Genomic DNA, 22,518 nt, shown 5'->3' with positions numbered 1-22,518 from the left:
CAGAGATTGCTTACGGCCATACCAGCCCAAGAACGCCCGGTCTCGTCTGATCTCGGAAGCTAAGAAGGCTTGGGCCCTGGTTAGTACTTTGGATGGGAGACCTCCTGGGAATACCAGGTGCTGTAAGCTTAACTGTTGAAAAACATTTTAAAATGAAGTTTTTTTTGCATCGCTTTGTTAGTTTTTATCTAAAGTAGGTTAAGAGGTATTTTCACTCTGTGATATTTGTTTCAAGCCTAGGTTGTTTAAAAGTCCAAGATTTTCAAGCAGAGATTGCTTACGGCCATACCAGCCCAAGAAACGCCCGGTCTCGTCTGATCTCGGAAGCTAAGAAGGCTTGGGCCTGGTTAGTACTTGGATGGGAGACCTCCTGGGAATACCAGGTGCTGTAAGCTTTAACTGTTGAAAAACTTTTTAAAATGAAGTTTTTTTGCATCGCTTTGTTAGTTTTTATCTAAAGTAGTTAGAGGTATTTTCACTCTGTGATATGTTTTCAAGCCTAGGTTGTTTAAAGTCCAAGATTTTCAAGCAGAGATTGCTTACGGCCATACCAGCCCAAGAACGCCCGGTCTCGTCTGATCTCGGAAGCTAAGAAGGCTTGGGCCTGGTTAGTACTTGGATGGGAGACCTCCTGGGAATACCAGGTGCTGTAAGCTTTAACTGTTGAAAAACTTTTTAAAATGAATTTTTTTTGCATCGCTTTGTTAGTTTTTATCTAAAGTAAGTTAAGAGGTATTTTCACTCTGTGATATGTTTTCAAGCCTAGGTTGTTTAAAGTCCAAGATTTTCAAGCAGAGATTGCTTACGGCCATACCAGCCCAAGAACGCCCGGTCTCGTCTGATCTCGGAAGCTAAGAAGGCTTGGGCCTGGTTAGTACTTGGATGGGAGACCTCCTGGGAATACCAGGTGCTGTAAGCTTTAACTGTTGAAAAACTTTTAAAATGAAGTTTTTTTGCATCGCTTTGTTAGTTTTTATCTAAAGTAAGTTAAGAGGTATTTTCACTCTGTGATATGTTTTCAAGCCTAGGTTGTTTAAAGTCCAAGATTTTCAAGCAGAGATTGCTTACGGCCATACCAGCCCAAGAACGCCCGGTCTCGTCTGATCTCGGAAGCTAAGAAGGCTTGGGCCTGGTTAGTACTTGGATGGGAAGACCTCCTGGGAATACCAGGTGCTGTAAGCTTTAACTGTTGAAAACTTTTTAAAATGAATTTTTTTTGCATCGCTTTGTTAGTTTTTATCTAAAGTAAGTTAAGAGGTATTTTCACTCTGTGATATGTTTTCAAGCCTAGGTTGTTTAAAGTCCAAGATTTTCAAGCAGAGATTGCTTACGGCCATACCAGCCCAAGAACGCCCGGTCTCGTCTGATCTCGGAAGCTAAGAAGGCTTGGGCCTGGTTAGTACTTGGATGGGAGACCTCCTGGGAATACCAGGTGCTGTAAGCTTTAACTGTTGAAAAACTTTTTAAAATGAAGTTTTTTGCATCGCTTTGTTAGTTTTTATCTAAAGTAAGTTAAGAGGTATTTTCACTCTGTGATATGTTTTCAAGCCTAGGTTGTTTAAAGTCCAAGATTTTCAAGCAGAGATTGCTTACGGCCAATACCAGCCCAAGAACGCCCGGTCTCGTCTGATCTCGGAAGCTAAGAAGGCTTGGGCCTGGTTAGTACTTGGATGGGAGACCTCCTGGGAATACCAGGTGCTGTAAGCTTTAACTGTTGAAAAACTTTTTAAAATGAAGTTTTTTTGCATCGCTTTGTTAGTTTTTATCTAAAGTAAGTTAAGAGGTATTTTCACTCTGTGATATGTTTTCAAGCCTAGGTTGTTTAAGTCCAAGATTTTCAAGCAGAGATTGCTTACGGCCATACCAGCCCAAGAACGCCCGGTCTCGTCTGATCTCGGAAGCTAAGAAGGCTTGGGCCTGGTTAGTACTTGGATGGGAGACCTCCTGGGAATACCAGGTGCTGTAAGCTTTAACTGTTGAAAAACTTTTTAAAATGAAGTTTTTTTGCATCGCTTTGTTAGTTTTTATCTAAAGTAAGTTAAGAGGTATTTTCACTCTGTGATATGTTTTCAAGCCTAGGTTGTTTAAAGTCCAAGATTTTCAAGCAGAGATTGCTTACGGCCATACCAGCCCAAGAACGCCCGGTCTCGTCTGATCTCGGAAGCTAAGAAGGCTTGGGCCTGGTTAGTACTTGGATGGGAGACCTCCTGGGAATACCAGGTGCTGTAAGCTTAACTGTTGAAAAACTTTTTAAAATGAAGTTTTTTTGCATCGCTTTGTTAGTTTTTATCTAAAGTAAGTTAAGAGGTATTTTCACTCTGTGATATGTTTTCAAGCCTAGGTTGTTTAAAGTCCAAGATTTTCAAGCAGAGATTGCTTACGGCCATACCAGCCCAAGAACGCCCGGTCTCGTCTGATCTCGGAAGCTAAGAAGGCTTGGGCCTGGTTAGTACTTGGATGGGAGACCTCCTGGGAATACCAGGTGCTGTAAGCTTTAACTGTTGAAAAACTTTTTAAAATGAAGTTTTTTTGCATCGCTTTGTTAGTTTTTATCTAAAGTAAGTTAAGAGGTATTTTCACTCTGTGATATGTTTTCAAGCCTAGGTTGTTTAAAGTCCAAGATTTTCAAGCAGAGATTGCTTACGGCCATACCAGCCCAAGAACGCCCGGTCTCGTCTGATCTCGGAAGCTAAGAAGGCTTGGGCCTGGTTAGTACTTGGATGGGAGACCTCCTGGGAATACCAGGTGCTGTAAGCTTTAACTGTTGAAAAACTTTTTAAAATGAAGTTTTTTTGCATCGCTTTGTTAGTTTTTATCTAAAGTAAGTTAAGAGGTATTTTCACTCTGTGATATGTTTTCAAGCCTAGGTTGTTTAAAGTCCAAGATTTTCAAGCAGAGATTGCTTACGGCCATACCAGCCCAAGAACGCCCGGTCTCGTCTGATCTTCGGAAGCTAAGAAGGCTTGGGCCTGGTTAGTACTTGGATGGGAGACCTCCTGGGAATACCAGGTGCTGTAGCTTTAACTGTTGAAAAACTTTTTAAAATGAAGTTTTTTGCATCGCTTTGTTAGTTTTTTTATCTAAAGTAAGTTAAGAGGTATTTTCACTCTGTGATATGTTTTCAAGCCTAGGTTGTTTAAAGTCCAAGATTTTCAAGCAGAGATTGCTTACGGCCATACCAGCCCAAGAACGCCCGGTCTCGTCTGATCTCGGAAGCTAAGAAGGCTTGGGCCTGGTTAGTACTTGGATGGGAGACCTCCTGGGAATAGCCAGGTGCTGTAAGCTTAACTGTTGAAAAACTTTTTAAAATGAAGTTTTTTTGCATCGCTTTGTTAGTTTTTTTCTAAAGTAAGTTAAGAGGTATTTTCACTCTGTGATATGTTTTCAAGCCTAGGTTGTTTAAAGTCCAAGATTTTCAAGCAGAGATTGCTTACGGCCATACCAGCCCAAGAACGCCCGGTCTCGTCTGATCTCGGAAGCTAAGAAGGCTTGGGCCTGGTTAGTACTTGGATGGGAGACCTCCTGGGAATACCAGGTGCTTTAACTTTTGAAAAACTTTTTAAAATGAAGTTTTTTTGCATCGCCTTTATAGTTTTTTTCTAAAATAAGTTAAGAGGTATTTTCACTCTGTGATATGTTTTCAAGCCTAGGTTGTTTAAATTCCAAGATTTTCAAGCAGAGATTGCTTACGGCACCCTACCAGCCCCAGAACGCCCGGTCTCGTCTGATCTCGGAAGCTAAGAAGGCTTGGGCCTGGTTAGTACTTGGATGGAGACCCTCCTGGGATAGCCAGGTTCTGTAAGCTTTAACTATTGAAAAACTTTTTAAAATGAATTTTTTTTGCCATCGCTTTGTTAGTTTTTTTCTAAAGAAGTAAGAGGTATTTTCACTCTGTGATATGTTTTCAAGCCTAGGTTGTTTAAAGTCCAAGATTTTCAAGCAGAGATTGCTTACGGCCATACCAGCCCAAGAACGCCCGGTCTCGTCTGATCTCGGAAGCTAAGAAGGCTTGGGCCTGGTTAGTACTTGGATGAGAGACCTCCTGGGAATGCCAGGTTCTGTAAGTTTTAACTATTGAAAAACTTTTTAAAATGATTTTTTTTTGCATCGCTTTGTTAGTTTTTTTCTAAAGTAAGTTAAGAGGTATTTTCACTCTGTGATATGTTTTCAAGCCTAGGTTGTTTAAAGTCCAAGATTTTCAAGCAGAGATTGCTGACGGCCATACCAGCCCAAGAACGCCCGGTCTCGTCTGATCTCGGAAGCTAAGAAGACTTGGGCCTGGTTAGTACTTGGATGGGAGACCTCCTGGGAAAACAGGTTCTGTAAGCTTTATCTGTTGAAAAACTTTTTAAAATGAAGTTTTTTTGCATCGCTTTCTTTTAGTTTTTTTTCTAAAGTAAGTTAAGAGGTATTTTCACTCTGTGATATGTTTTCAAGCCTAGGTTGTTTAAAGTCCAAGATTTTCAAGCAGAGATTTCTTACGGCCATACCAGCCCAAGAACGCCCAATCTCGTCTGATCTCGGAAGCTAAGAATGCTTGGGCCTGGTTAGTACTTGGATGGGAGCCCTCCTGGGAATACCAGCTGCTGTAAGCTTTAACTGTTGAAAAACTTTTTAAAATGAAGTTTTTTTGCATCGCTTTGTTAGTTTTTTTCTAAAGTAAGTAAGAGGTATTTTCACTCTGTGATATGTTTTCAAGCCTAGGTTGTTTAAAGTCCAAGATTTTCAAGCAGAGATTGCTTACGGCCATACCAGCCCAAGAACGCCCGGTCTCGTCTGATCTCCGAAGCTAAGAAGGCTTGGGCCTGGTTAGTACTTGGATGGGAGACCTCCTGGGATACCAGGTGCTGTAAGCTTTAACTGTTGAAAACTTTTTAAAATGAAGTTTTTTTGCATCGCATTTGTTAGTTTTTTTCTAAAGTAAGTTAAGAGGTATTTCACTCTGTGATATGTTTTCAAGCCTAGGTTGTTTAAAGTCCAAGATTTTCAAGCAGAGATTGCTTACGGCCATACCAGCCCAAGAACGCCCGGTCTCGTCTGATCTCGTAAGCTAAGAAGGCTTGGCCTGGTTAGTACTTGGATGGGAGACCTCCTGGGAATGCCAGGTTCTGTAAGTTTTAACTATTGAAAAACTTTTTAAAATGAATTTTTTTTGCATCGCTTTGTTAGTTTTTTTCTAAAAAGTTAAGAGGTATTTTCATTCTGTGATATGTTTTCAAGCCTAGGTTGTTTAAAGTCCAAGATTTTCAAGCAGAGATTGCCTACGGCCATACCAGCCCAAGAACGCCCGGTCTCGTCTTATCTCGGAAGCTAAGAAGGCTTGGGCCTGGTTAGTACTTGATGGGAGACCTCCTGGGAATACCAGGTTCTGTAAGCTTTAACTGTTGAAAAACTTTTTAAAATGAAGTTTTATTTGCATCGCTTTGTTAGTTTTTTTCTAAAGTAAGTTAAGAGGTATTTTCACTCTGTGATATGTTTTAAGCCTAGGTTGTTTAAAGTCCAAGATTTTCAAGCAGAGATTGCTTACGGCCATACCAGCCCAAGAACGCCCGGGTTCTCGTCTGATCTCGGAAGCTAAAAGGCTTGGGCCTGGTTAGTCCTTGGATGGGAGACCTCCTGGGAATACCAGGTGCTGTAAGCTTTAACTGTTGAAAACTTTTAAATGACAGTTTTTTTGCATCGCATTGTAGTTTTTTTCTTAAAGTAAGTTAAGAGGTAATTTTCACTCTGTGATATTGTTTTCAAGCCTAGGTTGTTTAAAGTCCAAGATTTTCAAGCAGAGATTGCTTACGGCCATACCAGCCCAAGAACGCCTGGTCTCGTCTGATCTCGGAAGCTAAGAAGGCTTGGGCCTGGTTAGTACTTGGACGGGAGACCTCCTGGGAATACCAGGTGCTTTAACAGTTGAAAAACTTTTTAAAATGAAGTTTTTTTGCATCGCTTTGTTAGTTTTTTTCTAAAGTAAGTTAAGAGGTATTTTCATTCTGTTATATGTTTTCAAGCCTAGGTTGTTTAAATTCCAAGATTTTCAAGCAGAGATTGCTTACGGCCATACCAGCCCAAGAACGCCCGGTCTCGTCTGATCTCGTAAGCTAAGAAGGCTGGGCCTGGTTAGTACTTGGATGGGAGACCTCCTGGGAATGCCAGGTTCTGTAAGTTTTAACTATTGAAAAACTTTTTAAAATGATTTTTTTTTTGCATCGCTTTGTTAGTTTTTTTCTAAAGTAAGTTAAGAGGTATTTTCACTCTGTGATATGTGTTCAAGCTAGGTTGTTTAAAGTCCAAGATTTTCAAGCAGAGATTGCTTACGGCCATACCAGCCCAAGAACGCCTGGTCTCGTCTGATCTCGGAAGCTAAGAAGGCTTGGGCATGGTTAGTACTTGGACGGGAGACCTCCTGGGAATACAAGGTGCTGTAAGCTTTAACTTTTGAAAAACTTTTTAAAATGAAGTTTTTTTGCATCGCTTTGTTAGTTTTTTTTCTAAAGTAAGTTAAGAGGTATTTTCACTCTGTGATATGTTTTCAAGCCTAGGTTGTTTAAAGTCCAAGATTTTCAAGCAGAGATTGCTTACGGCCATACCAGCCCAAGAACGCCCGGTCTCGTCTGATCTCGGAAGCTAAGAAGGCTTGGGCCTGGTTAGTCCTTGGATGGGAGACCTCCTGGGAATACCAGGTGCTGTAGCTTTAACTGTTGAAAAACTTTTTAAAATGAAGTTTTTTTTGCATCGCATTGTTAGTTTTTTTCTAAAGTAAGTTTAAAAGTTAATTTCACTCTGTGATATGTTTTCAAGCCTAGGTTGTTTAAAGTCCAAGATTTTCAAGCAGAGATTGCTTACGGCCATACCAGCCCAAGAACGCCTGGTCTCGTCTGATCTCGGAAGCTAAGAAGGCTTGGGCCATGTTAGTACTTGGACGGGAGACCTCCTGGGAATACCAGGTGCTGTAAGCTTTACCTTTTGAAAACTTTTTAAAATGAAGTTTTTTTTGCATCGCTTTGTTAGTTTTTTTCTAAAGTAAGTTAAGAGGTATTTTCACTCTGTGATATGTTTTCAAGCCTAGGTTGTTTAAAGTCCAAGATTTTCAAGCAGAGATTGCTTACGGCCATACCAGCCCAAGAACGCCCGGTCTCGTCTGATCTCGGAAGCTAAGAAGGCTTGGGCCTGGTTAGTCCTTGGATGGGAGACCTCCTGGGAATACCAGGTGCTGTAAGCTTTAACTGTTGAAAAACTTTTTTAAAATGAAGTTTTTTTGCATCGCATTGTTAGTTTTTTTCTAAAGTAAGTTAAAAGTTAATTTCACTCTGTGATATGTTTTCAAGCCTAGGTTGTTTAAATTCCAAGATTTTCAAGCAGAGATTGCTTACGGCCATACCAGCCCAAGAACGCCCGGTCTCGTCTGATCTCGTAAGCTAAGAAGGCTTGGGCCTGGTTAGTACTTGGATGGGAGACCTCCTGGGAATGCCAGGTTCTGTAAGTTTTAACTATTGAAAAACTTTTTAAAATGAATTTTTTTTGCATCGCTTTGTTAGTTTTTTTCTAAAAAAGTTAAGAGGTATTTTCATTCTGTGATATGTTTTTTTAAGCCTAGGTTGTTTAAAGTCCAAGATTTTCAAGCAGAGATTGCCTACGGCCATACCAGCCCAAGAACGCCCGGTCTCGTCTTATCTCGGAAGCTAAGAAGGCTTGGGCCTGGTTAGTACTTTGATGGGAGACCTCCTGGGAATACCAGGTGCTGTAAGCTTTAACTGTTGAAAAACTTTTTAAAATGAAGTTTTTTTTGCATCGCTTTGTTAGTTTTTTTCTAAGTAAGTTAAGAGGTATTTTCACTCTGTGATATGTTTTTCAAGCCTAGGTTGTTTAAAGTCCAAGATTTTCAAGCAGAGATTGCTTACGGCCATACCAGCCCAAGAACGCCTGATCTTGTCTGATCTCGGAAGCTAAGAAGGCTTGGGCCTGGTTAGTACTTGGACGGGAGACCTCCTGGGAATACCAGGTGCTTTAACAGTTGAAAAACTTTTTAAAATGAATTTTTTTTTGCATCGCTTTGTTAGTTTTTTTTCTAAAGTAAGTTAAGAGGTATTTTCACTCTGTTATATGTTTTCAAGCCTAGGTTGTTTAAAGTCCAAGATTTTCAAGCAGAGATTGCTTACGGCCATACCAGCCCAAGAACGCCCGGTCTCGTCTGATCTCGTATGCTAAGAAGGCTTGGGCCTGGTTTGTACTTGGATGGGAGACCTCCTGGGAATGCCAGGTGCTTTAACAGTTGAAAAACTTTTTAAAATGAAGTTTTTTTGCATCGCTTTGTTAGTTTTTTCTAAAGTAAGTTAAGAGGTATTTTCACTCTGTTATATGTTTTCAAGCCTAGGTTGTTTAAAGTCCAAGATTTTCAAGCAGAGATTGCTTACGGCCATACCAGCCCAAGAACGCCCGGTCTCGTCTGATCTCGTAAGCTAAGAAGGCTTGGGCCTGGTTAGTACTTGGATGGGAGACCTCCTGGGAATGCCAGGTTCTGTAAGTTTTAACTATTGAAAAACTTTTTAAAATGAATTTTTTTTGCATCGCTTTGTTAGTTTTTTTCTAAAAAAGTTAAGAGGTATTTTCATTCTGTGATATGTTTTCAAGCCTAGGTTGTTTAAAGTCCAAGATTTTCAAGCAGAGATTGCCTACGGCCATACCAGCCCAAGAACGCCCGGTCTTGTCTGATCTCGGAAGCTAAGAAGGCTTGGGCCTGGTTAGTCCTTGGATGGGAGACCTCCTGGGAATACCAGGTGCTGTAAGCTTTAACTGTTGAAAAACTTTTTAAAATGAAGTTTTTTTGCATCGTTTTGTTAGTTTTTTCTAAAGTAAGTTAAGAGGTATTTTCACTCTGTGATATGTTTTCAAGCCTAGGTTGTTTAAAGTCCAAGATTTTCAAGCAGAGATTGCTTACGGCCATACCAGCCCAAGAACGCCCGGTCTCGTCTGATCTCGTAAGCTAAGAAGGCTTGGGCCTGGTTAGTCCTTGGATGGGAGACCTCCTGGGAATACCAGGTGCTGTAAGCTTTAACTGTTGAAAAACTTTTTAAAATGAATTTTTTTTGCATCGCTTTGTTAGTTTTTTTCTAAAAAAGTTAAGAGGTATTTTCATTCTGTGATATGTTTTCAAGCCTAGGTTGTTTAAAGTCCAAGATTTTCAAGCAGAGTTTGCCTACGGCCATACCAGCCCAAGAACGCCCGGTCTCGTCTGATCTCGGAAGCTAAGAAGGCTTGGGCCTGGTTAGTACTTGGATGGGAGACCTCCTGGGAATACCAGGTGCTGTAAGCTTTAACTGTTGAAAAACTTTTTAAAATGAAGTTTTTTTGCATCGCTTTGTTAGTTTTTTTCTAAAGTAAGTTAAGAGGTATTTTCACTCTGTGATATGTTTTCAAGCCTAGGTTGTTTAAAGTCCAAGATTTTCAAGCAGAGATTGCTTACGGCCATACCAGCCCAAGAACGCCCGGTCTCGTCTGATCTCGGAAGCTAAGAAGGCTTGGGCCTGGTTAGTCCTTGGATGGGAGACCTCCTGGGAATACCAGGTGCTGTAAACTTTAACTGTTATAAAACTTTTTAAAATGAAGTTTTTTTTGCATCGCTTTGTTAGTTTTTTTCTAAAGTAAGTTAAGAGGTATTTTCACTCTGTTATATGTTTTCAAGCCTAGGTTGTTTAAAGTCCAAGATTTTCAAGCAGAGATTGCCTACGGCCATACCAGCCCAAGAACGCCCGGTCTCGTCTGATCTCGTATGCTAAGAAGGCTTGGGCCTGGTTTGTACTTGGATGGGAGACCTCCTGGGAATGCCAGGTGCTTTAACAGTTGAAAAACTTTTTAAAATGAAGTTTTTTTGCATGGCTGTTGGAAAAATGTATATATGTTATCATGTAATTACTTCTTTTATTCATATCCTTTAAGCACGAATATGTATTAATCCTTGGAATATTACTGACAACTCTTAATCATTAACAAACCTCAAAGCAAAGGTTTTAAGTTTGCAGGACTGCTTGACCGCGACCTGAGGATTAACAACAAGCAGACTATGATGAACCAGAGTCCAATCACCTGAAGAATCTACAGACGAAGATGAACATGTCACCATGTCACCATGACTCGACCAAAGATCAATGCATAAGACTACGTGTAATACACAATTATAAACTAATATGGTGTGATTTTATGTGAACCCTAATGAACCTACCAAATAAAAGAAGGAGATGCGATGAAGGACGCCAGAGCTTTTGGAAGCCTGTTGTAAGGCGTGACTTCCATTCGCTCTCCTTGCAAGTAAAACGGACTCAAATGCTTTGTGTCTTTCTTCTCTTTGTTTAGTAAATGTTATACTGACAGATAAACCTAACATTTAATTGGTCCTTCGAGCCGGATCCCAAGATACCGAAAGATCACCAGCAGACGGAGCGGAAAATCACCAGGAAAACCGTGGCCACGGTCAGAAAGACCCTTTTTGGGACTGGGAGAAACCGACTGTCGGCTGGGATCCGTAGGTTGAACGGGATCCTGAAATTGAGAGAAGACACGGGGTAAGTTGACTCTTATTTAAAATGGTATGAATGATTTGGTAACAAGAGGTTACATAATAAGAAGTTACAAGAGGTAACTGGGGTAACAAGAGGTTACTTAAGCAAAACCCTGGGTATTCTAGACTCTGGCAGGTAAAAGGGCAGTTTTTAAGTTCCGTGGGGAGGTACAGACTCCTCTGCCGGGTGGCAGTTAAATTCTGTGGGAAGCGGACTCCTTGCTTGTAAAAAGAACGTTCAATAATACTCATACAGGTGTATGAGCGTGCGCGCAGGTGTGAATGTGTGAATGAGAGGGAGTGAAAGTCACTTGATTGACACTCCATATAAAAACTCACAGGGGGTAAACAGTGGCCTCTCGTGGAAGCAAACGCAAGGTTTTTCCCACCCCAAAGCATTTGGGGTCGAAGTGGAAAACACCACGAGAGGAATTTTTATACACTGTCCTGTGATCAGTTACCAGTGTCTTAGGTTACCCTAGGTACGTACACACTGGTCGAAATTTTACTTAAAAATGGGTAAGGGGTCCAGTAAACCTGAACCAAAAGAGAAACTAAAATGTAAGGACTGGAAGTATGTAGAGCAAGTAAATAAGGCTTACGTCGAACCGTTAAATAAATGGATAACGAAATATAAATTCGACGGGCAACTGAGGGTAAAAAGTTTAATAGAGTTACTGGGAGCCATTAAACTGGGATGTAAGAATAAGGAAAAGCAAATGAAGAAAGAAGGGGTTGAATGCATTGGATTAAAATAGCTGGGAAAAGAGAAGAGGGAGAGAGAAAAGGCAGGCAGGCTGGAGCAAAGAGCAAGGAGGAGGGGGGATTCACTGTTGAAAAAACTGATAACACCATTCTGTTTCATCGCACGGAGGACGATGAGTCAGTAATCAGAGGGAGCCGTAAGGGAGGGGTGAGCGAAGCTTATAAAGAAGGAGCAGAAGCAGAAGGGGCGATGAATTTGCCGCACCTTCCCTCTGCTTCTGCAATCCCACATATATATCCTAATTTAGACAAATTGGAAAATCCCCCTGCTTATGACCCTAACGGTAGCACTCCCACGCCAAATACTAGATCTCGGGGGAAAGTACAAAATTGGTCTAAAAAATGGGGTGAAGTATTTGACAATTCCTCCGAACCGCAAAAATTGGCAGTAACTGAAGCAAATCAATATCCCCTTATAGAGGTGGCCAACCCTAATGTGGACTCAGGTGAACAGTCTACAACCCTCTTGGTATATTGGACCTGGACGCAGGACGATATAAAAAGAGTGGTGGAGGGCGTCACTTCCTATAAGGAGGATATGCAAAAATTCGAAGAAGATATGGAAGGAATAAGACATTCTTATCACTTAAATGGGAGAGAGGTACAGCAGATATATATGCAAGCAATGGGACACGATTGGCACCATGTAAAAGGTAACTGGTCTCCTTTAAGGGTTACAGGAGACCTTCTAAAACACGATGACACAGAATTGAGAAATAAAACAAATGACTTATTGGGAAGAATACGGGAAATGTACAGAAAGAGAGCAAATTACACTGAAATTGGGAGAGTTAAACAAGAGGAGAATGAGAAGTTTGAGGATTATAAACTAAGAATGGAAGCTGTTTTTAAACTGCATAGCGGTCTTAGAGATGACGGGGCTGATGGGGGTGTGTACCATCAGCAATTAAAAAATGCTTTTGCATAATGGATCAAAGACTGGTGTGCGCAGTTGGGTAGATAAACATATGATAGGAATGCCCACTAGGAGCTTGGATGAGTACATTGATCACGCCGTTCACATCGACAAATTAATAAGAACTAAAAAGTAAAAGATAAACTTACAAAGAAACCGGACACATTTTGGGGAAAGTATCGGGACTGACGCGGAAACATTTTACCAGGACAGCCGAGGTAGAGGGAGACAGAGAGGACACTTCCAAAAGGGCAGAGTAGGAAGGAGAGGAGGTATCCAGGGACGAGGGTGGACACCACGTAACCAATGGGGAGCAGGCTGCTGGTCTTGCGGGAAGCCTGGGCATATTGCCAAAGACTGTCGTTCAGGGCCAAAAGATAACACAGCATGACTGGAACAGAAACTGCATGGTCCAAAGTCCACAGAGTATGAAACTCATGTGGATTTAAATTTGGAAGAAATTTTTTCTTTAAATCAAGAAAGACTAGAAATAGTCTTAATGGTAAATGGGAAAGAAATCACATTCCTCTGTGACTCTGGAGCATGCAGAACTACATGTAAGGAACGCATACCCTATAGTGAACTAAGTGATGAGGTAGTAATTGTACGATCAGCTAATGGGGGTAAAACTGTAGTCACTGTTTCTAAACCTGTTTGGGTAAGAGATCCTAAAGGTATAAGGGTAACCACAGGGGTTCCACAAGGCTCTGTCCTTGGCCCCCTTCTATTCTCAATATACACTCTCTCACTTGGTCACATCATCCAATCACATGGCTTCTCCTATCACTCCTATGCTGATGACACCCAGCTCTATCTGTCATTCCCACCAGAAGATTGCTACTATAGCAACAAAATTTCGGCCTGCCTCTCAGACATATCGGCATGGATGTCTGAGCGGACACCTCCAACTCAACCTATCCAAAACCGAGAGTTCTGATCTTTCCGGGCAACAATTCTCCTCAGCAAAACCTTTCAATTCAAATTGGATCGCTATTGTTAACACCCACGGCATCTGCAAAAAGCCTTGGGGTTTGGATAGATAACAAACTGAGTTTGAACCATCATGTTGCTGCGATCTCCAGATCCTGCAGGTTCACTCTCTACAACATTCGCAAGATTCGGCCTTTTCTCTCACAACAGGCTACGCAGCTCCTCGTCCAGGCAATGGTAATCTCCAAACTCGACTACTGTAACTCTCTCCTGGCTGGAGCCTCTGCAGTCACCATAAAACCACTCCAGATGGTCCAAAATATGGCAGCCCGCCTCATCTTCAATCAGCCAAAATACACCCATGTTACACCTCTCCTTACCTCCTCCACTGGCTCCCGGTAGCTGCTCGCATTGAGTTCAAATCCTTGATGCTTGCCTACAGGGCTGTAAATGGAACTGCGCCCTCCTACATCAACACACTACTACCTAGATACACTCCTACACGCTCTCTCAGATCGGCAAACGAAGGAGACTAAAAATTCCTTCTTCACGGGGTCTCCGATTCCAATCATGTCTGTTCTCCGTTGTTGTCCCTGGCTGGTGGAACAACCTACCCTCCTCCACACGACTAGCCGAGACTATCACCACTTTTAAGAAGAAGGTGAAAACCCTCTTATTCCAAAAATATTACAGACAAATTTAACACATACACATGCATACACATTTAACAAACAAATACAAAATGTATAAATACATTATAATTTTTCTTAGTCTAGCACCCAACACTCTCCGAGCATGTTCTTCAATGACAAGTCTAAGCCTTATCAGGGCTCTTAGTTTGTATACTTGATATTCTATAGAAATCGAACGAGAATTGCTGGTGTCTTCCCATTGTAAGTCGCTTTGGATAAAAGCGTCTGCCAAATAAAGTAAAGTAAAGTAAAGTAAAGTATATCATGCAAAATGTCCATCCTTTTTATGCCAGAATGTCCTGTTAATTTGTTGGGAAGAGATGGCTTACTCAATCTAGGTTTGGCGCTCGTCTCCACTCCTGAGGGGAGACTGGTCATCAAACGCAGAGCCGAACTACAACGAGGTGACCTTTTCTCCCTAGAAGGAAGACGCGTTCCAAATTTTTACTACACACTCGACATATCTGACCAAGAACCTCATAAGGTGGGAACTGAATTGCTAAAGGTAGGAGGACAAGTGGGACACTGTCAACCTATCATGACAGGTGTGGAACCCATGCCCTCTGATGAACTACACGTCACCATGTGGTACAAAAACACTCCTGGGCCTGATCCAACATATGAAAAGAAACTGTCACAACTCACCCCAACAACCATAACAATTTCTTGCGTTTACTCGGACGGGCAAGGTAACATGGTGGCAGAGGTCACCTTACCCACCCCACTCAGAGCCATTGCTCCGGGGGATGGTACCCACCTCACATCTCATTTGTATAAAAACAAGGAGAGGGGTTGGAAGTCGTTGGGTAACATAGTTCAAGAAGGTGACAGTGCAACGGATTGGGACAGGACATAGGCGACCAATTGGAACATAGCGCTCACACAGGCTTGACCAGGAAATGGCTGTATTGGACAATACAGACCAAGGCTGGAGTACGTATAGACTCCGGACACCAGTGACATCTTCTACTAACTGAAGAAGATGAATCAACAACTAGCTCAAGTACCTCAATCATTGTGGTCACAAGGACCGTCTGATGTTGGACTGATAAAAGGAATATTGCCAGTACAATCAGGACCCAAAACAGAATATCGACCCTGCATACGGACAATATCCACTTAAACCTGATGCACTAGAAGGCATAACACCAGTAATACATGATTTACAACGAGCAGGGGTTATTATAGAATGTGACGATTCCCCCTGCAACACACCAATATTCCCAGTGAAAAAGCAAGCTCCTTCAACGGGATGGAGGATGGTACAGGATCTGCAGGCAGTAATGCTGCAGTAACACAACGGGCTCCATGTGTTCCTGACCCACACACATTGCTGAATTCTTTAAGATCAGATGCACAAATATTTACTGTGGTTGACATTAGTAATGCCTTTTTTCTCCATTCCCATTGACAAAGACAGCCAATTTTGGTTTGCTTTCACATTCAGGGGGAAACGATACACCTATACTAGACTTCCCCAGGGCTACTGCGAAAGCCCTACTATATATTCACAAGCCATGCATGCTAGCATGTCCAAATTTCAACCACCTGGGGGAAGTCAAATACTACTCTATGTTGACGATATATTAGTGGCTTCTCCGAGTCTAGAAGTATGCAAAGAAGACACTGTGGCCCTTTTTAAAACACCTAGCTCAGGAGGGGCACAAAGTCAGTAAAAACAAACTACAATTATGGAAACCACAGGTCAAATATCTAGGCCACCACCTTAGTGCAGGTGGCAGAACTATTCTAGAAGAACGGAAAACAGCAGTCCTACAGGCGCCAAAACCAATTACTAAGAAACAGATGATGTCATTCTTAGGCTTGACCAATTATTGTAGAAGTTGGGTTCCAAACTACGTGGAAATTACTTCCCCACTCACAGCTTTAATTTACTCTGAAGACCTAAAAATGACATCACCACTGAACTGGACGTCAGATGCAGAGAAAGCTTTTTGTGATATTAAACAAGCACTGACCTCCAGTTTAGCTTTAGCCTTGCCAAATTATAGTAAACCGTTTATACAGATGGTGGACTGCAAAGACAAGTACATGACTTCTGTTTTAAGTCAACAACATGGAGATAAATTGAGACCAATAGCTTATTTTTCTTCCAAATTAGATAATGTAGCTTGCGCATTACCACATTGTGTGAGAGCGGTGATAGCAGCGTCAATGGCAGTAGAAGTGAGTGCCGGAATAGTTCTATTCCACCCATTGACCCTTAAGGTCTCACACGCAGTAGCGGCTTTACTACTGCAAACTAACATGATCTTTTTATCACCTGCAAGGCACCTCTCCTGCATGGCCACGCTGCTGTCACAGCCACACCTCACCATCGAACGATGCACCACATTGAACCCAGCCACATTGCTACCCTTACCTGATGATGGAGAGCAACACGACTGCCAAGCACTAGCAGAACACACAGCTAAATCTAGGTTGGATTTAAGCGACCAACCTTTGTCTCAGGGAGAGGTAGTGTTCGTTGATGGCTCTTCAAGGAAAAATGATTTGGGTAAAACACTAACGGGTTATGCTGTAGTAACAATAGACACCGTACTTAAAGCTGGACACTTGCCATCAACTTTTTCAGCACAAGCTGCCGAGATTGTCGCTCTGACTGAGGCATGTAAATTAATGAAAGGGAAAGATGTCACCATTTATACTGACAGTCAATATGCATTTGCTACAGTTCACACATTTGCTCAGTATTGGCATAACCGAGGAATGGTCACATTCTACTGGGGAAACCAGTGACTCACGCTCAATTACTAAAAGAATTGTTAAAAGCTGTCCATCTACCTGCTACATTAGCTGTTATGTAATGTGCAGCACACACAAATTCCAAAGACACAATTTCACTCGGTAATGCCTTCGCTTGACCGCATAGCGAAACAAGCCGCTGAACCAAAGTATACAAGTTTTGTTTACAGACCAAGACCAATTGATAACTTCTGACATTCTCATTGACATGCAACAACAAAGCACACCACATGAGATAGACACATGGATAAAGCATGGGGCTACAAAACAAAACAAAATTTATATGTGACCCCGGGGGGAAACCAATCCTACCAAAGAATATGATAAATGGGCTGCAATATTGAGCCATGGGCAATCACATGTTTCAACAGGAGGGATGGTAGGACTGGTACAAAAAAATTTCACCACATATGGGTTTAACCTATATTCAAAAAACTTTTGTAGAGCATGTTTTATCTGTGCTAAACATAACAGCCAAGGTAATTTAAGACCAAAACGTGGGCAGTTTCCAAAACCACAATACCCATTCCAAACAATACACATGGATTTTATCCAACTCAGTAAAAGTGAAGGAAAGGAATACTGTTTAGTCATTATAGATGCATTCTCTAAATGGATAGAACTATTTCCAACCAAAACATCCAGATGCATTGACAGTAGCAAAAGCCTTATGTAAAGATATTATTCCACGCTATGGTGGAATACCTGAAAAAATATACAGCAATAACGGGACTCATTTTGTAAATCAGATGGTAACTAATATGGAAAAATTGTTTCACATTAATTTGAAAAATCACTGCAGTTATCATCCATCAGAGTGCAGGATTAGTGGAACGAATGATTGGAACTATAAAAAATAGACTAAAAAGTGTATGGAAGAAACACATCGACCATGGACACAATGTTTAGAGTTAGTAAAACTATACATCAATATTACTAGCACAACTGTTTAACCCCTTATGAAACCCTGTTTGGAAGACCATATAGATTACCTTACTTTCAAAACCAATGGGAAACAGAGGAAGACATGACACTAGCGGACTACATGAGAAAAATGTTAGAAACACAGAAACAAAGTACTCCTGATGACAAACTCCCTATTTCGTCAGCAGGAACCCTACAGGTGGAGCCCGGAGACTGGGTGCTAGTAAAGAGCATAAAACGGAAGCATTGGCACTCACCGAAGTGGGAAGGGCCCTACCAAGTGATCCTGACGACACCGACGGCTGTTAAAATAACAGAGAGGGGTACTTGGATACATCAGTCACATTGTAAAAAAGGTCATTTCTGCAAACCCTGCCGACGGGAAAGGTGAGCAAAGTCTGATAATAGGGTGGACTCAGACGTATAGAATCTGGTAGACCCGAAAGTCAGTGAAGAACACTTTACAGACACCAATCCTAGAAGAGGCAAGTAAGGGGAAAAGGTTGGCAGAAATGAATTATAAGGGCTATAAACCATGTCAAAGAACGGGCTTGATAATACTTTGTGTAATGTTCATAGCAACAGTATGGGTGGTAATGTGGAAAAAAGGCGAAGAAAGAGGTATAGAGAAACAACAGGGGGCTATACCCAGGAGGGCGAGAGCTGCACCAAAAGTAACGTCCAGACACATATTTGACTCCGACCGATGCAATGATACTGGCAACGGGATAGAAGCATTACACCTTCGTACTATACCAACAGTGTGTGTAAGAGCTAATACTGTTTCGGTGGCCACAATACCAATTACTGTCCTTAACCATAAGGGACCAAAGCGAGCAAATTATCTACCATATCCATGGTATATAACTAATAAATTAAAGTGGGGACTCTTTGGTAGCGGACCCAGTGGGTTTTGATTGGAAAACGTGGACTACTAACCCTGCTGCGATACACCATAGACAAATAATCTCTTTTGTGATGACCAATCCCTCCACTCAAGGTCTTGCATTTGAAATATACATCAATCTTACCAAATTGGACTTGTGGCCGCCAAACACCCCTGAAATGTACCATACCGATCAACAAGAGAGAGGAGAAAAATGTTGGGTATTTCTTTTATGGCCTTATACTACTAATCCACCTTATTTTCCATTTCGAATATGTCAACTACTAGAACCTAAATCAAATAAAACTGAAACAATCCAAAACTTAAGTGACAAAGGTATACTAGTTAGAGTATTGGATGAAAGTCAACCTTCTGATGAGTGGTTTAGAGTAACAACAGGAATAACTGGTAAATACAATAATTGGCTTCTCCTAGCAGAACAAGCAGCTAATGCCACTCAACAAGACTGTGTAGTTTGCTTGGGACCACGACCACTATTACAAGTAATACCCGCAGTTATAACGGATGAATGTGTTGTAGAAGTAATGAACAAAACATATCCAGACAACCATTGCAAAAAGTGGGATTTAACATATCCTCTAACAGGACCAGAAAGTTGGAAACCTGTTTTCTCCAGTAAAGTAGCACAAGGAAATTTTACATGTATTAATATAACGGGAAAAAAGGAACTACTCGGGGAAGGGACACCAAGAGATTGGTGTCTTACAATAATACCTGTTGGGCCTATCTTTACCCCACAATCTCGAAGCGACATATGGTGGTGGTGTGGGGAAAATAAGTTATACGATCGATTGCCCTCAGACACCAAAGGACTGTGTGCATTAGTAACCCTTTTACTACCTGTCTCAATATTTCCAACCACTATAAGTGACCTTTTAACGAAATTGGATAGCTTGGTACCTGCAGATTGGCACAGAACAAAGCGATCACTTGCACCCTGGGAGAAGTTAACTGACCCAACGTACATAGACGCAATTGGGGTTCCCAGGGGGGTTCCTGATGAATATAAGTTGGCAAATCAAGTAGCAGCAGGATTTGAATCAGCCTTGTGTTGGTGGTGTACGATTAACAAGAACGTGGACAGAATCAATTACATCCATTACAATGTACAGAAATTAGGTAATTGGACACAAGACGGTTTTGAGGCCGTACATGAGCAATTATCTACTACCTCCCTCATGACTTTTCAGAACAGGATTGCACTTGATATGCTCCTAGCGGAAAAAAATGGGGTTTGTGGAATGTTTGGAGAGCAAAGCTGCAGGAGGCAGTCTGACAATGGCCATTGACGGCCTACGCACCCTCAACCGGAAGATGAAGGAGCATTCGGGAGTGGAAACGACCATGTGGGATTCCTGGATGAAAGTATTTGGGAAATACAGAGCTCTAGTTCAATCTGTTTTAGTTTCAATGGCTGTATTTGCAGCAATTCTGACATTGTGTGGATGTTGTTGTATTCCCTGTCTACGCAGTCTTGTGAACCGTCTCATCACTACCGCCTTTAATCACCAAGGGATGTTGAGCCTACACAGGCGTACCCACTTTGGAAAATGAAGAATTTTACGGGAGCTATGATTTAGTGACTTCAAGCTAACTCAACTTTTTCAAGAGAGTCCTCTACAAGAAAAAGACGACTGACCTTTTGTGTGTAAATGTATTTCTCATTGTATGAACTATAGTTGAAAATCCTAAAGGAAGAGATTATTAGGGAAGCTAACAAAAGAGTAAATAACATGATAAACAGGAGGAGGGAAATGTTGGAAAATGTATATATGTTATATGTAATTACTACTTCTTTATTCATATCCTTTAAGCACGAATATGTATTAATCCTTGGAATATTACTGACAACTCTTAAACATTAACAAACCTCAAAGCAAAGGTTTTAAGTTTGCAGGACTGCATGACCGCGACCTGAGGACCAACAACAAGCAGACTATGATGAACCAGAGTCCAATCACCTGAAGAATCTACAGACGAAGATGAACATGTCACCATGTCACCATGACTCGACCAAAGATCAATGCATAAGACTTACGTGTAATACACAATTATTAACTAATATGGTGTGATTTTATGTGAACCCTAATGAACCTACAAATAAAAGAAGGAGATGCGATGAAGGACGCCAGAGCTTTTGGAAGCCTGTTGTAAGGCATGACTTCCATTCGCTCTCCTTGCAAGTAAAACGGACTCAAATGCTTTGTGTCTTTCTTCTCTTTGTTTAGTAAATGTTATACTGACAGATAAACCTAACAGTTTTTTTCTAAAATAAGTTAAGAGGTATTTTTACTCTGTTATATGTTTTCAAGCCTAGGTTGTTTAAAGTCCCAGATTTTCAAGCAGAGATTGCTTACGGCCATACCAGCCCAAGAACGCCCGGTCTCGTCTGATCTCGTAAGCTAAGAAGCTTGGGCCTGGTTAGTACTTGGATGGGAGACCTCCTGGGAATGCCAGGTTCTGTAAGTTTTAACTATTGAAAAACTTTTTAAAATGAATTTTTTTTGCAATCGCTTTGTTAGTTTTTTTGCTAAAAAAGTTAAGAGGTATTTTCCATTCTGTGATATGTTTTCAAGCCTAGGTTGTTTAAAGTCCAAGATTTTCAAGCAGAGATTGCTTACGGCCATACCAGCCCAAGAACGCCTGATCTCGTAAGCTAAGAAGGCTTGGGCCTGGTTAGTACTTGGATGGGAGACCTCCTGGGAATGCCAGGTTCTGTAAGTTTTAACTATTGAAAAACTTTTTAAAATGAATTTTTTTTGCATCGCTTTGTTAGTTTTTTTCTAAAAAAGTTAAGAGGTATTTTCATTCTGTGATATGTTTTCAAGCCTAGGTTGTTTAAAGTCCAAGATTTTTAAGCAGAGATTTCTTACGGCCCTACCAGCCCAAAAACGCCTTGTCTCGTCTGATCTCGGAAGCTAAGAATGCTTGGGCCTGGTTAGTACTTGGATGGGACACCTCCTGGGAATACCAGGTGCTGTAAGCTTTAACTGTTGAAAAACTTTTAAAATGAAGTTTTTTTGCATCGCTTTGTTCGTTTTTTTCTAAAGTAAGTTAAGAGGTATTTTCACTCTGTGATATTTTTCAAGCCTAGGTTGTTTAAAGTCCAAGATTTTCAAGCAGAGATTTCTTACGGCCATACCAGCCCAAGAACGCCCAATCTCGTCTGATCTCGGAAGCTAAGAATGCTTGGGCCTGGTTAGTACTTGGATGGGAGACCTCCTGGGAACACCAGGTGCTGTAAGCTTTAACTGTTGAAAAACTTTTTAAAATGAAGTTTTTTTGCATCGCTTTGTTAGTTTTTTTCTAAAGTAAGTTAAGAGGTATTTTCACTCTGTGATATGTTTTCAAGACTAGGTTGTTTAAAGTCCAAGATTTTTAAGCAGAGATTGCTTACGGCCATACCAGCCCAAGAACGCCCGGTCTCGTCTGATCTCGGAAGCTAAGAAGGCTTGGGCCTGGTTAGTACTTGGATGGGAGACCTCCTGGGAATACCAGGTTCTGTAAGCTTTATCTGTTGAAAAACTTTTTAAAATGAAGTTTTTTTGCATCGCATTGTTAGTTTTTTTCTAAAGTAAGTTAAGAGGTATTTTCACTCTGTGATATGTTTTCAAGCCTAGGTTGTTTAAAGTACAAGATTTTCAAGCAGAGATTGCTTACGGCCATACCAGCCCAAGAACGCCCGGTCTCGTCTGATCTCGGAAGCTAAGAAGGCTTGGACCTGGTTAATCCTTGGATGGGAGACCTCCTGGGAATACCAGGTGCTGTAAGCTTTAACTGTTGAAAAACTTTTTAAAATGAAGTTTTTTTGCATCGCTTTGTTAGTTTTTTTCTAAAGTAAGTTAAGAGGTATTTTCACTCTGTGATATGTTTTCAAGCCTAGGTTGTTTAAAGTCCAAGATTTTCAAGCAGAGATTTGCTTACGGCCATACCAGCCCAAGAACGCCCGGTCTCGTCTGATCTCGGAAGCTAAGAAGGCTTGGACCTGGTTAGTCCTTGGATGGAGACCTCCTGGGAATACCAGGTGCTGTAAGCTTTAACTATTGAAAAACTGTTTAAAATGAAGTTTTTT

The 22,518-nt window shown here is 41.3% G+C and overlaps 19 non-coding genes and 26 pseudogenes across 19 annotated transcripts; all 45 read left to right on the top strand.

Annotated features, from left to right (window-relative positions):
• Positions 1-8: 8 nt before the first annotated feature.
• LOC114781873 (uncharacterized) lies at positions 9-129 on the top strand (annotated as a pseudogene).
• A 146-nt stretch (positions 130-275) lies between these two features.
• LOC114781855 (5S ribosomal RNA) lies at positions 276-395 on the top strand. Its single transcript, XR_003747808.1, has one exon. It is a non-coding gene; the product is annotated as a 5S ribosomal RNA (ribosomal RNA).
• A 142-nt stretch (positions 396-537) lies between these two features.
• LOC114781854 (5S ribosomal RNA) lies at positions 538-656 on the top strand. Its single transcript, XR_003747807.1, has one exon. It is a non-coding gene; the product is annotated as a 5S ribosomal RNA (ribosomal RNA).
• A 144-nt stretch (positions 657-800) lies between these two features.
• Positions 801-919, top strand: LOC114781852 (5S ribosomal RNA). The gene has a single exon (XR_003747806.1). It is a non-coding gene; the product is annotated as a 5S ribosomal RNA (ribosomal RNA).
• A 143-nt stretch (positions 920-1,062) lies between these two features.
• Positions 1,063-1,182, top strand: LOC114781862 (5S ribosomal RNA). The gene has a single exon (XR_003747815.1). It is a non-coding gene; the product is annotated as a 5S ribosomal RNA (ribosomal RNA).
• Positions 1,183-1,325: 143 nt separating this feature from the next.
• On the top strand, positions 1,326-1,444 carry LOC114781898 (5S ribosomal RNA). The gene has a single exon (XR_003747823.1). It is a non-coding gene; the product is annotated as a 5S ribosomal RNA (ribosomal RNA).
• Positions 1,445-1,587: 143 nt separating this feature from the next.
• LOC114781860 (5S ribosomal RNA) lies at positions 1,588-1,707 on the top strand. The gene has a single exon (XR_003747813.1). It is a non-coding gene; the product is annotated as a 5S ribosomal RNA (ribosomal RNA).
• A 143-nt stretch (positions 1,708-1,850) lies between these two features.
• LOC114781886 (5S ribosomal RNA) lies at positions 1,851-1,969 on the top strand. The gene has a single exon (XR_003747822.1). It is a non-coding gene; the product is annotated as a 5S ribosomal RNA (ribosomal RNA).
• A 144-nt stretch (positions 1,970-2,113) lies between these two features.
• LOC114781875 (5S ribosomal RNA) lies at positions 2,114-2,232 on the top strand. The gene has a single exon (XR_003747821.1). It is a non-coding gene; the product is annotated as a 5S ribosomal RNA (ribosomal RNA).
• Positions 2,233-2,375: 143 nt separating this feature from the next.
• On the top strand, positions 2,376-2,494 carry LOC114781863 (5S ribosomal RNA). The gene has a single exon (XR_003747816.1). It is a non-coding gene; the product is annotated as a 5S ribosomal RNA (ribosomal RNA).
• A 144-nt stretch (positions 2,495-2,638) lies between these two features.
• On the top strand, positions 2,639-2,757 carry LOC114781851 (5S ribosomal RNA). Its single transcript, XR_003747805.1, has one exon. It is a non-coding gene; the product is annotated as a 5S ribosomal RNA (ribosomal RNA).
• A 144-nt stretch (positions 2,758-2,901) lies between these two features.
• On the top strand, positions 2,902-3,021 carry LOC114781882 (uncharacterized; annotated as a pseudogene).
• A 144-nt stretch (positions 3,022-3,165) lies between these two features.
• LOC114781859 (5S ribosomal RNA) lies at positions 3,166-3,285 on the top strand. Its single transcript, XR_003747812.1, has one exon. It is a non-coding gene; the product is annotated as a 5S ribosomal RNA (ribosomal RNA).
• A 143-nt stretch (positions 3,286-3,428) lies between these two features.
• LOC114781871 (uncharacterized) lies at positions 3,429-3,547 on the top strand (annotated as a pseudogene).
• Positions 3,548-3,684: 137 nt separating this feature from the next.
• LOC114781897 (uncharacterized) lies at positions 3,685-3,805 on the top strand (annotated as a pseudogene).
• Positions 3,806-3,948: 143 nt separating this feature from the next.
• Positions 3,949-4,067, top strand: LOC114781878 (uncharacterized; annotated as a pseudogene).
• Positions 4,068-4,211: 144 nt separating this feature from the next.
• LOC114781880 (uncharacterized) lies at positions 4,212-4,329 on the top strand (annotated as a pseudogene).
• Positions 4,330-4,476: 147 nt separating this feature from the next.
• Positions 4,477-4,595, top strand: LOC114781883 (uncharacterized; annotated as a pseudogene).
• A 143-nt stretch (positions 4,596-4,738) lies between these two features.
• On the top strand, positions 4,739-4,856 carry LOC114781870 (uncharacterized; annotated as a pseudogene).
• Positions 4,857-4,999: 143 nt separating this feature from the next.
• Positions 5,000-5,117, top strand: LOC114781891 (uncharacterized; annotated as a pseudogene).
• A 142-nt stretch (positions 5,118-5,259) lies between these two features.
• On the top strand, positions 5,260-5,377 carry LOC114781889 (uncharacterized; annotated as a pseudogene).
• Positions 5,378-5,521: 144 nt separating this feature from the next.
• Positions 5,522-5,641, top strand: LOC114781884 (uncharacterized; annotated as a pseudogene).
• Positions 5,642-5,785: 144 nt separating this feature from the next.
• LOC114781887 (uncharacterized) lies at positions 5,786-5,904 on the top strand (annotated as a pseudogene).
• Positions 5,905-6,041: 137 nt separating this feature from the next.
• On the top strand, positions 6,042-6,159 carry LOC114781888 (uncharacterized; annotated as a pseudogene).
• Positions 6,160-6,303: 144 nt separating this feature from the next.
• Positions 6,304-6,422, top strand: LOC114781881 (uncharacterized; annotated as a pseudogene).
• A 145-nt stretch (positions 6,423-6,567) lies between these two features.
• On the top strand, positions 6,568-6,686 carry LOC114781874 (uncharacterized; annotated as a pseudogene).
• A 145-nt stretch (positions 6,687-6,831) lies between these two features.
• On the top strand, positions 6,832-6,950 carry LOC114781866 (5S ribosomal RNA). The gene has a single exon (XR_003747819.1). It is a non-coding gene; the product is annotated as a 5S ribosomal RNA (ribosomal RNA).
• A 144-nt stretch (positions 6,951-7,094) lies between these two features.
• LOC114781857 (5S ribosomal RNA) lies at positions 7,095-7,213 on the top strand. The gene has a single exon (XR_003747810.1). It is a non-coding gene; the product is annotated as a 5S ribosomal RNA (ribosomal RNA).
• A 145-nt stretch (positions 7,214-7,358) lies between these two features.
• LOC114781877 (uncharacterized) lies at positions 7,359-7,477 on the top strand (annotated as a pseudogene).
• A 145-nt stretch (positions 7,478-7,622) lies between these two features.
• On the top strand, positions 7,623-7,741 carry LOC114781868 (uncharacterized; annotated as a pseudogene).
• Positions 7,742-7,886: 145 nt separating this feature from the next.
• On the top strand, positions 7,887-8,005 carry LOC114781892 (uncharacterized; annotated as a pseudogene).
• Positions 8,006-8,144: 139 nt separating this feature from the next.
• LOC114781893 (uncharacterized) lies at positions 8,145-8,263 on the top strand (annotated as a pseudogene).
• Positions 8,264-8,399: 136 nt separating this feature from the next.
• Positions 8,400-8,518, top strand: LOC114781876 (uncharacterized; annotated as a pseudogene).
• A 143-nt stretch (positions 8,519-8,661) lies between these two features.
• LOC114781872 (uncharacterized) lies at positions 8,662-8,780 on the top strand (annotated as a pseudogene).
• Positions 8,781-8,923: 143 nt separating this feature from the next.
• On the top strand, positions 8,924-9,042 carry LOC114781864 (5S ribosomal RNA). The gene has a single exon (XR_003747817.1). It is a non-coding gene; the product is annotated as a 5S ribosomal RNA (ribosomal RNA).
• A 143-nt stretch (positions 9,043-9,185) lies between these two features.
• On the top strand, positions 9,186-9,304 carry LOC114781856 (5S ribosomal RNA). The gene has a single exon (XR_003747809.1). It is a non-coding gene; the product is annotated as a 5S ribosomal RNA (ribosomal RNA).
• Positions 9,305-9,448: 144 nt separating this feature from the next.
• LOC114781861 (5S ribosomal RNA) lies at positions 9,449-9,567 on the top strand. Its single transcript, XR_003747814.1, has one exon. It is a non-coding gene; the product is annotated as a 5S ribosomal RNA (ribosomal RNA).
• Positions 9,568-9,712: 145 nt separating this feature from the next.
• LOC114781896 (uncharacterized) lies at positions 9,713-9,831 on the top strand (annotated as a pseudogene).
• A 10,966-nt stretch (positions 9,832-20,797) lies between these two features.
• LOC114781890 (uncharacterized) lies at positions 20,798-20,915 on the top strand (annotated as a pseudogene).
• A 146-nt stretch (positions 20,916-21,061) lies between these two features.
• On the top strand, positions 21,062-21,170 carry LOC114781894 (uncharacterized; annotated as a pseudogene).
• A 143-nt stretch (positions 21,171-21,313) lies between these two features.
• On the top strand, positions 21,314-21,432 carry LOC114781885 (uncharacterized; annotated as a pseudogene).
• A 142-nt stretch (positions 21,433-21,574) lies between these two features.
• LOC114781865 (5S ribosomal RNA) lies at positions 21,575-21,693 on the top strand. The gene has a single exon (XR_003747818.1). It is a non-coding gene; the product is annotated as a 5S ribosomal RNA (ribosomal RNA).
• Positions 21,694-21,837: 144 nt separating this feature from the next.
• Positions 21,838-21,956, top strand: LOC114781858 (5S ribosomal RNA). Its single transcript, XR_003747811.1, has one exon. It is a non-coding gene; the product is annotated as a 5S ribosomal RNA (ribosomal RNA).
• Positions 21,957-22,100: 144 nt separating this feature from the next.
• On the top strand, positions 22,101-22,219 carry LOC114781867 (5S ribosomal RNA). Its single transcript, XR_003747820.1, has one exon. It is a non-coding gene; the product is annotated as a 5S ribosomal RNA (ribosomal RNA).
• A 145-nt stretch (positions 22,220-22,364) lies between these two features.
• On the top strand, positions 22,365-22,482 carry LOC114781879 (uncharacterized; annotated as a pseudogene).
• The last annotated feature ends 36 nt before the right edge of the window (positions 22,483-22,518 follow it).

Source organism: Denticeps clupeoides, unplaced genomic scaffold, assembly GCF_900700375.1.
Source record: "Denticeps clupeoides unplaced genomic scaffold, fDenClu1.1, whole genome shotgun sequence".
In the NCBI taxonomy this organism is placed as follows: Eukaryota; Metazoa; Chordata; class Actinopteri; order Clupeiformes; family Denticipitidae; genus Denticeps; species Denticeps clupeoides.
The sequence above is the reverse complement of the archived record's forward strand: the minus strand, read 5'-3'. Positions and strand labels throughout refer to the sequence as shown.